This window comes from Odocoileus virginianus, chromosome 33 (assembly GCF_023699985.2).
Source record: "Odocoileus virginianus isolate 20LAN1187 ecotype Illinois chromosome 33, Ovbor_1.2, whole genome shotgun sequence".
Taxonomy (NCBI): Eukaryota; Metazoa; Chordata; class Mammalia; order Artiodactyla; family Cervidae; genus Odocoileus; species Odocoileus virginianus.
Window position 1 is genome coordinate 30907725 of NC_069706.1, and position 9624 is coordinate 30917348.

The window sequence follows — 9624 nt, forward strand, 5'->3', positions numbered from 1 at the left end:
GGGCAGTCAGCCAACGAGCTGCAAACAGACATCCACTAGAGAAATGACATGCCCTTCTCATCTTCTCATGGACACCCCTAATCTTGACTTGGAATGCACCCCCATCGGTGGTGCTAGGCTTTCAGCTGTAATGTGGAAGGATGCAAGGGAAAGTGAAGAGGGGAGACACTGATTTCTCCCCCTATATAGCTCTCTAGCTCTAGCTCAGTCATGTCCAAATCTTTGAGACCCTGTGAACTGTATCCCACCAGCTCCTCTGTCCTTGGGATTTTCCAGGCAAGAATAATGGAGTGAGTTGCCATTTCCTGTTCCAGGGGATCTTCCTGACTCAGGGATTGAACCCGCGTCTCCTGCATCTCCTGCATAGGCAGGCGGATTCTTCACCACTGCACCACCTGACTAATGGCAAAATCCTAGAGTTGCTGATGTTATTCCCATGCAAGCTGGAATGGAAGGAATGGGTGATGTCAGAAAGGCCAAGTAGAGACAGTTTCATGTCATGGTCAAGAGCCAGACTACCTGTGATAGAAACCTACTTCTGTTGTAGTTTAGAATTACTAATTACCCAGACTTCCTTGGTGATCACACTTCCACTGCAGGGGGCATGGGTTTGATCCCTGGTCGGGGAAATAAGATCCCCAATGCCACACCATGCAAGAAATAATAATTTAAGAACAAGAATGCTAAAAAAAAAAAAAAAGAATTATTAGTTACCTCATCTATAAAATAGAGGGATTTCGCAGGGTTAATACAATAGTTAAACAAGTAAATGAATCTGAGGAGTTGACAATAGGACTTGGGACAAGTGTTATCTATCTATTCCTATTATTTCTGTCATGTATTAGTAAGATCTTGAGAGATTAGTCTTGTCATCTTGTCAATTCTCTTTAGACTGTGGGAGTTCTTAGCACTTATTATTTTCAGCTTTGAAGTTATAGCTGCAATTCTGAGACCAAAGCAAAAATCTATTTATTGTCCTGCTACACATGTTATTCAGAAATATGGAGCTAAATACTGAAAGAAATAACTAAGAGAGTAGTGATTGCCTCTAGAGAGCAAGACTAGGAGTGATGAAATCCTGCAGAGGAAAGTTGCTTCTTATTATAAACACTTCAGTGTTATTTGATTTTTTTAAAGCTAAATGCATGCATTCCTTTGATAAAAATTAACTGTTAATTTTTAAAGAAGACACTCAGAATGTAAAATAGAATTCTGTGTATTAATTAGCATCTATTTTGTTTTGATCCTTTTTTAAGGGTATCATGGTAACCCTGAAAAAATGATAGCTCCCCTGGTGGCTCAGATGGTAAAGAATCTGCTTGCAACGCGGGAGACCTGGGTTCGATCCCTGGGTTGAGAAGATCCCCTGGAGAAAGGAATGGCTACCCACTCCAGCATTCTTGCCTGGAGAATTCCATAGACAGAGGAGCCTGGTGGACTACAGTCCATGGGGTTGCGAAGAATCAGACACAACTGAGCAACTAACACTTTAACTTTCATGGTAACCCTGAAAAAATTATAGAAATCACTCAAGGTTATCACCAAATTAGGCTTGTAAAACTTGTGTGTAGAGAGTGAAAACAAACAAAAAACAACCCTTAAGTAATTCTTTCTCTCCTTTTCTCGTTCCTTTCTTTTTCTTTCATAATCAGAAGGAAAACATCCCCTAGTTTCTAAAGCACTCTGAGACTAAATTTTCAGCAGATCAGTACCAGATATCTTGGCGGACTATCAAATTTAATTGGATTTAGAATTCTGTTACAGTAGTGCTTTTCTTTTTTTTTTTTTTAAGGCTGTTCACTGCTTCATGAGTTACATTCCATGGCAATTTTCATGCATGACAGTGGATTCTGTCCAAGTGATAGTGGAGTTTTGGGAAACCGGGTGAGCTTATGCTACATCACGGAGGTCCACAATGACTGTCATCAATGAATCACTAACATTTTACTAAGCATTCAATGCACGTGTACAAGATGATGGGTTTATGAATGTGGAGGGCACAGAGAGGCTAACATGTCCTCAAGGCCTGTGCATGTCAGCTACAGCTGCGATCCAGCTGAATGTGGACTATATCAATGAGGCAGCTGGTGGAGCAGGTTGAAGCATCCATCATGGCCAACGGGCCACGGGCCTGTTTCAGAAGAAGAGAAACCACTAGTATTAACCCAGTACTTCGCTGCTCCCAAATCACTTTCTAAAACTAGCCTCCCATGATTCTCACAATAAGCCTGTGGGCTAAGAGTCATCACCTCTATCATGTGAGACTCAGAATCCTATTGTTACGGATGTTCCTCAAAAAACTAAATATAGAACTGCCATATGACCCAGCAACTCTACTTCTCGGTATACATACAAAAAAAAAAATTCTAAATCAAAAAAATACATGTACCCCAATGCTCATGGTTGTTGCTGTTTAGGCGCTAAGTGTTGTCTGATTCTTTCGAGACACCGGACTTACCTGATGGGGGACTCTCCCTATGGGACTTCCCAGGCAAGAATACTGGAGTGAAAAAAAAAAAAAAGCATACTGGAGTGGGTTGTCATTTCCTTCCCCAAGGGACCGTCCCATCCCAGGGATTGAACCTATCTCTGAATTGCAGGTGGATTCTTTATCATTGAGGCACCTGGAAAGCCCACACCAATGCTCATAGCAACCTTATTTACAGTTTCCAAGATGTGGAAGCAACCTAAGTGTCCATCAACGGGAACAGATAATGAAGATGTAGTATACACACACAGTGGAATAGCTGTAAATTTTTTATATTTTCTTGGCTGTACTGGGTCTTCGTTGTAGTGTGCTGGCTTCTCTAGTTGCAGTGGGCGGGCTACAGAGCTGAAGGGCTCAGTTATTGAAGAGTCGTTGCCCCAAGGCAGGTGGGATCTTAGTTCCCCAACAGGGATCAAACCTATGCTCCCTGAATTGGAAGGCAGATTCTTAACCACTGGACCACCAGGGAAGTTCCTATCTGTAATTATTTATGTGTATATACATATTAATATATGAAGCTGAAGATAAGTGTGCACTGTCTTCATTTGAATTCTGTACAACAGGGCATATATTTAAGCTTTAAGGATGGTATTTTCCTTACCCACAGAATAAATTTTTTTAAAAATCACCAAAAAAAAAATAGCTATTAGTATCTATTTGCAAGACACATATATATTGATGCTTTAAAATAATAAAACATAAAATGACTTCAAAAGAAAGAATTAAATTTTGCCAACTGCAACAATGTAGATGGACTTTGAGGGTATTATGCTAAGTAATAAGAAATGAGAAAGACAAATACTTAGAATATCACTTATATGTGGATTATAAAAAATACAACAAACTAATGACTATAACAAAAAAGAAACAGACTCGCAGATAGAGAGCAACTAGTGGTTACCAGTGGGGAGAGGGGAGGAGGGGGGAAAATATAGGGATAGGGGTTAAGAGGTACATGCTATTATGTATAAAATAACCTACAAGGATAAATTGTTCAACAGAGGGAATACAGCCAATATTTTGTAATAATTGTAAATGCACTATAGCTCCTTTAAAAATTGTTAATCACTATATTGTACACCTGTAACTTACGTAATTTTGTACAACCATGTGCATCGTGTCTGACTTTGCAACCCTACGAACTGTATCCTGCCAGGCTCCTCTGTCCATGGGATTCTCTGGTCAAGAATGCTGGAGAGGTTTGCCATGCCCTCCTCCAGGGGATCCTCCTGACCCAGGGGTTGAACCGCATCGCTTATGGTTCCTGCATCGGCAGACGGGTTGTTTCCCACTAGCGCCACGTGGGAAGCCCTCATACGACAGTGTGCTGTGCTGTGCTGTCACTTCAGTCGTGTCCAACTCTTTGTGACCCCATGGACTGTAGCCCACTAGGATCCTCTGGCCATGGGATTATCCCAGCATGATGCTGGAGTGGGTTGCCATTTCCTCCTCCAGGGGATCTTCCTAACCCAGAGATCGAACCCACGTCTTCTGCTGCAGCAGCATTGGCAGGCAGATTCTTATCCTTGGCTCATTTTCAATGAGTCATTTCTCTTTTTCCAGTTGGCATGTAGGAGTTCTTCATATATTCTGAATGCTGACCCTTTCATGATTTTAAGAATAGCAAGGGTCTTCTGTTTATCTGTGGCATGTCTTTTCATTTTATTACAAATTACATGGCAAGAGGGTAAGATGGGATAACAAATACATTCAGGTAAGAGGTAGGGTCTCTTAATTCAGCCACTTATAAACTAACCACATGGCACTGGGGAAATTATTTGATTCTCTCTACCTCATCTTTAAAATGGAGGCAATAGCATTCTTTTTTATTGCTATTAAAATTAAATTAGATAATATTGGCAAAACATTTGGAACAGCATTGAGACTATTCAAAAACAGCAGTTGTTTTCACAGTGTCTGTGGTCATCACAGACATTCAAAATTTTTATGAAACCAATTTTATTGACGTTTTCCTTTATGATGTTTTCCTTTTCCAACTGATTTTTAAGATATCCTCCCCTATGCCAATGTCATAAGGAAATCCTTCTGGGTTTTCTTCTAAGTGTTTCATGGGTTTGCTTCCTATGGGTTGGTCTTTAACCCATATAGACTATTGTAGTGTGTGGTTGGGAAATATTATGATCTTCCCATTAGGGATGGGCAATTTGCCCCAGTATCACTTGACTATCTGGGTCTGCCTAAAGGGCAATAGAGACACATTCAGCTCAGGTTCACTAAGACACATGTATGACTTAAAGTCCCTCTAACCATCTTGGTTTTCAGGAAGACCCCTCACTGCGTAGAGCCAGCTCTCTGGATTCTGATACAGCATCAGATCCTGGGCATTGGAGCAGGAACAAGGTGTGAAATACTTGTCTTTCTGATATCAGACATGTAACAGTGTGCATAGAGAGTTCAGTTCAATTAGGGTTCAGTTCATCAATATCCAGGCAAAAATGTAAACCCTCTGGCATTAAGAACTGGTGCAGTGGTACGGGGTATACAGTCACCGACACTCTCCACACTTAAGTTTTCTGATGGGAGTCACGGCAAATAGGAAATATAGAACCCCTGTGTTTGCAGGTCACAGAGACTACAAACAACAAATACAGCTATGGGGAGAGTCACGTGGCAACAGTATAATCCTGCTGTCCTATTACCAATCATTAAAAGCAAATTTTCATCGAAAAGGCTGAGTTATTGCTCTATGCTGCCTTCAGAAAATGTAGGGACTTCCCCGGTGGTCCAGTGGTTAAGAAACCACCTTGCAATGCAGGGGACGAGGGTTTGATTCCTGGTTAGGGAACTAAGATCCCACCGTGCCTCTGAGCAACCAAGTCCACACACCACAACTAGAGAGGCCACGCACCACAATGAAAGATCCCACATGCCCAACTAAGACCTGATGCAGCTAAAGAAATGAACAAAATATTTTTTAAAAAAAGAAAATGCAATAAAAGCATTGTCCTGTGAAGAAGTGAGCCCAAGGTACAGAGCCAAAAAAAAAAAAAATGAGGATTTATCAAGCTGTTCATTTATAATATTTTAATTTTTTTTGAATTTCTGTGATGTTTAGAATATTTTCATCACTTTAAAACACATTCTATGTCAGATTTCTTGTCTCCTTATAAATTTTTACTGTCTCATCCAATTTTGTACTTATTTTTCCTTAAAGAGAGGTCCCCAAGTGTTGCAAATCCCAGTCTCTTAAAATCTGAATCTATTCCTGCTGGTACATTTATGTTCTCAAAGAAACGATCTCATGGGAGAGTTGTCTTTTTCAGATGATAAAACACAAAACCAGAAAGATGGTTCCACTTGCTCCAGGTCACACAGCAAGTTCCTGGTAGGGTCAAGACTAGAACCTGTGGCTTCTGAGACAGCGTTTCTCCACGTTCTCTCATGAGGGTCCATCACCTTTCTAGTCTGAGGATCCCTGGATGACACATGGCTTTCTGAGCCGATGCCCATTTTACCAGGGTTATTCTGCACGTGAGGCACGCATGTAATCCCATTGCCTGTCCCTTCCCTGTCTCTTCCCTCTCCTGGAGGAAGGGTTAGTAAAAGTGAAAGTGTCTCATTCCTGTCTGACTCCTTGCAACCCCATGGACTATGGACTGCCAGGCTTCTCTCTCCATGGAATTCTCCAGGGAAGAATACTGGAGTGGGTAGCCATTCCCTTCTCCAGGGAATCTTCCCAACAGAGAGATCAAACCGGGGGCTCCCACACTGCAGATGGAAGGAAGGGTTAAGGAGAAAGCAATTTGATGAGTTTCCCTTTCAGTAAGCATTCCATTCTTGTTACTTTCTGACCAAACGACCTTTCTGCTCTAGCCACCCACCAAATGCCATGTTCTCTCCCTCCAATGCAAATGTCACATTGTCATTTGCTTGAAGCATTTCAAAGGGCACCGTATGTCGACAGAATAAAGCCAGAATTCTTTGGCATGATAGGAGCCAGCTCACCTCCCCAAACTCACCTTTGACCACCTCCTATTCATTCATTCTTCAGTCACCCAGGCATACAACTACATGCCTTCTCCTGGATTCTCACCAACTTCCCAGAAACCTTTCTGCTTATACCCCATGTCTGCAGATGGAGAAAATGAGTCTCGGAGAAATTGGATGACTTCTAAATTTAATAAATACCTTTGATTTCCTGCACAGTATCAGCTGCCTTTCTGTTTCTTCCTAATAAAATCCTGATCTTGTTCAAGTATCTAGCCCTCATCCATACAGCTCCCCCAACCTCACCTCCAGTCCTGAAAGGACAGCAATTAACTGAAGCAAAACAAACTTTTTCTGTAAATGATCAGAGAGTAAACATTTTAGGCTGTGAGTCATATAGTCTCTATTGCGTGTATGCGTGCTAAGTTGCTTCAGTCGCGTCCGACTCTTTGCAACCCCAGGGACTATAGCCTGCCAGGCTCCTCTGCCATGGGATTCTCCAGGCAAGAATACTGGAGTGGGTTGCCATGCCCTCCTCTAGGGCATCTTCCCAACCCAGGGACCAAACCCACCCATGTCTCTTACATCTCCTGCAGTGCAGGTGAATTCTTTAGCACTGAGCCACTATGGGAGATGGTCTCTGTTATAACCACTGAACTCCTCCATCATGCCAAGGAAGCAGCCACAAATAACACGAACTCATGAGTGTGGCTGTGCTCTCCTAAAACTTTGTTTTGGGCTCTGATATTCAAATTGCATGTTGTTCCAAGTGTAATGAACTCTTATTCATCTTCAGATATTTTTTAACCATTGAAAATGTAAAAACTGTTCCTGTATTGTTGTGTTGTTTAGTTTCTCAATCATGTCTGATTCTTTAGGGACCCCGTGGACTGTAGCCCACCAGACTCGTCTGTCCATGGGATTTCCCAGGCAAGAATACTGGAGTGGGTTGCCATTTCCTTCTCCAGGGGATCTTCCTGACCCAGGAATTGATTCCACATCTCCTGCATTGGCAGGTAGGTTATTTACTGCGGAGGCACCTGGAAAGCCCCAAAACTGTTCTCAGCTAATACAAAAACAGATGGTGGAATGGACTCGGTCCTACACGCTGTGGTTTGCGTTTGGTGCATGATGTTTTCCTGGCAATGCCAGAAGAAGACATACCACCTAGGGGACCCAGACACGCCCACAGCTTCTTAGGTGATGTATAACCCAATAGAACTATAGGATTATAGTTCTAGGGAATCCATAGGATTCCACTGAGCTGAACTGTGGGAAGGCCTAAGTGGGTGTTTCCATCTCTGCTCTTCTGCTTCTCATGCACCAGTATTACAAATCTGAGACCCTCTCGTGGATTGTTCCTGACTGAACCCAGCTATTAATTTCCCTCCAAGGCTGAAGTTGGTGCAGGATAAGACTGGCGCTCGGGTTTTGCACTACATCCCTGGAAAGTTCATTTTGAGAAGATCAAGCAGAATCCTCGGGGTCTTCAGGGTTGATTAGATGTCCTCCATAAGAGCATAGAGTGATCTGACCTGCTCCCTGCCTCCTGACCTGCTAAGACTGATAAGACAGGGCCTGGGATTCATGCCAGAAATGATCCAAATAGTAACAAAAGGAGGAGATGGATATGTTTCTGATACACCATACAACTTCCAATACTGATTTTGATTCAAGGAGACCCATTAATATTATCTGTTCCAATCAGTTGCCAAACTTACCTATTACATAACATGTCTAAATTCATTCACCATTTTAACAACATTTCATTTTATAGTTTCATTTTATCTATAAATTAGCTCTATTTTACTCAGGCAAATAACAGCCTTATGGTTCTATCAGCAATAACTCATTAGCATCCTCTGTAAAGCCAGAAGGGAATCAGCTACTTTCGAGAATGTCCAGAACCCTTAAGTGGAGAGTTTGGGCTTCCCAGGTGGCACCAGTGGTTAAAGAACCCACCTTCCAATGCAGGAAACTAACAGATGCAGTTCACTTCCTGGGTTGGAAAGAGCCCCTGGAGGAGGAAATGGCAACCCAGTCCAGTATTCTTGCCTGGAGAATTCCATGGACAGAGGAGCCTGGTGGGCCACAGTCCATGGGGTCACATAGAGCTCAACAAGACTGAGTGACTAACCCTAACTTATATAAAGGTTTCATTAACATGAAATCACTTGCATTCACAAATCAAGGGACAAGCATAGCTTTGACACAGTTGCTGTATTCAGTGGAAAACTCACCTCTAGAAGTTCCCCTTTCTCTTTTCTTGGAGCTGAGCTTGGGCTTAAAAAGCTGTGGTGGCAAAAAGAAGTATTCCCTTTGGTCCCACACTTGGTTGGTAAAGAACCCACCTGGCAATGCAAGAGATACAGAAGACTCAGGTTCAATCCCTAGGTCAGGAAGATCCTCTGGAATAGGAAATGGCAACCCACTCCAGTATTCTTGCCTGGGAAATCCCATGGACAGAGGAGCCTGGTGGGCTACAGTCATGGAGTCGCAGAGTCACAGATGACTTAGTGACTGAACGCACACACATAAAAGAAATATGATAATGACAGGGATCCTGAGACCTGCCAGGAGATGAAGCCCAAAATCACAGCAGCCAGGATTCCCCAGCACTGGGATGATGGGATTTGCACATCTCTTTCTTTGCCCTTTCCCTTCAGCAAGCACTTGGAGTCAGACTCACTTAATGAAAAGAGACTACAGCCCATTGGAAGAGATCAGGGACCCCTTGTCCTGAATATGATATAACTGGATGTGTGCTGAGTGACCAGCCATGTTCAGCTACTCCTTGGGCACAATCCATCCATCCACCAAATAGGGCTAATTCCACCCATCCTGGGCTTCCCAAGTGGTAAAGGATCAACCTGCAATGCAGGAGACACAGGTTCAATCCCTGGGTGGGGAAGATCCCCCAGAGAAGGAAATGGCAACCCATTCCAGTATTCTTGCTGGGATAATCCCATGGACAGAGGAGCCTGGTGGGCTTCAGTTCATAGGGTCACAAAGAGCCACCCATCTTATTTATCTCACAAGACCTTTTGGATAACATATGAGAAGTCACTCAAAACATAAAAAGCAGTGTAAAAATGAAGAGTTTTTTCCTATAGCTTATTCATCGAATGCTGCCATAAATGTCCAATAGAGCTCTGTGCAGGGGTGGAGCCCCAGGGAATGTTCTCTGA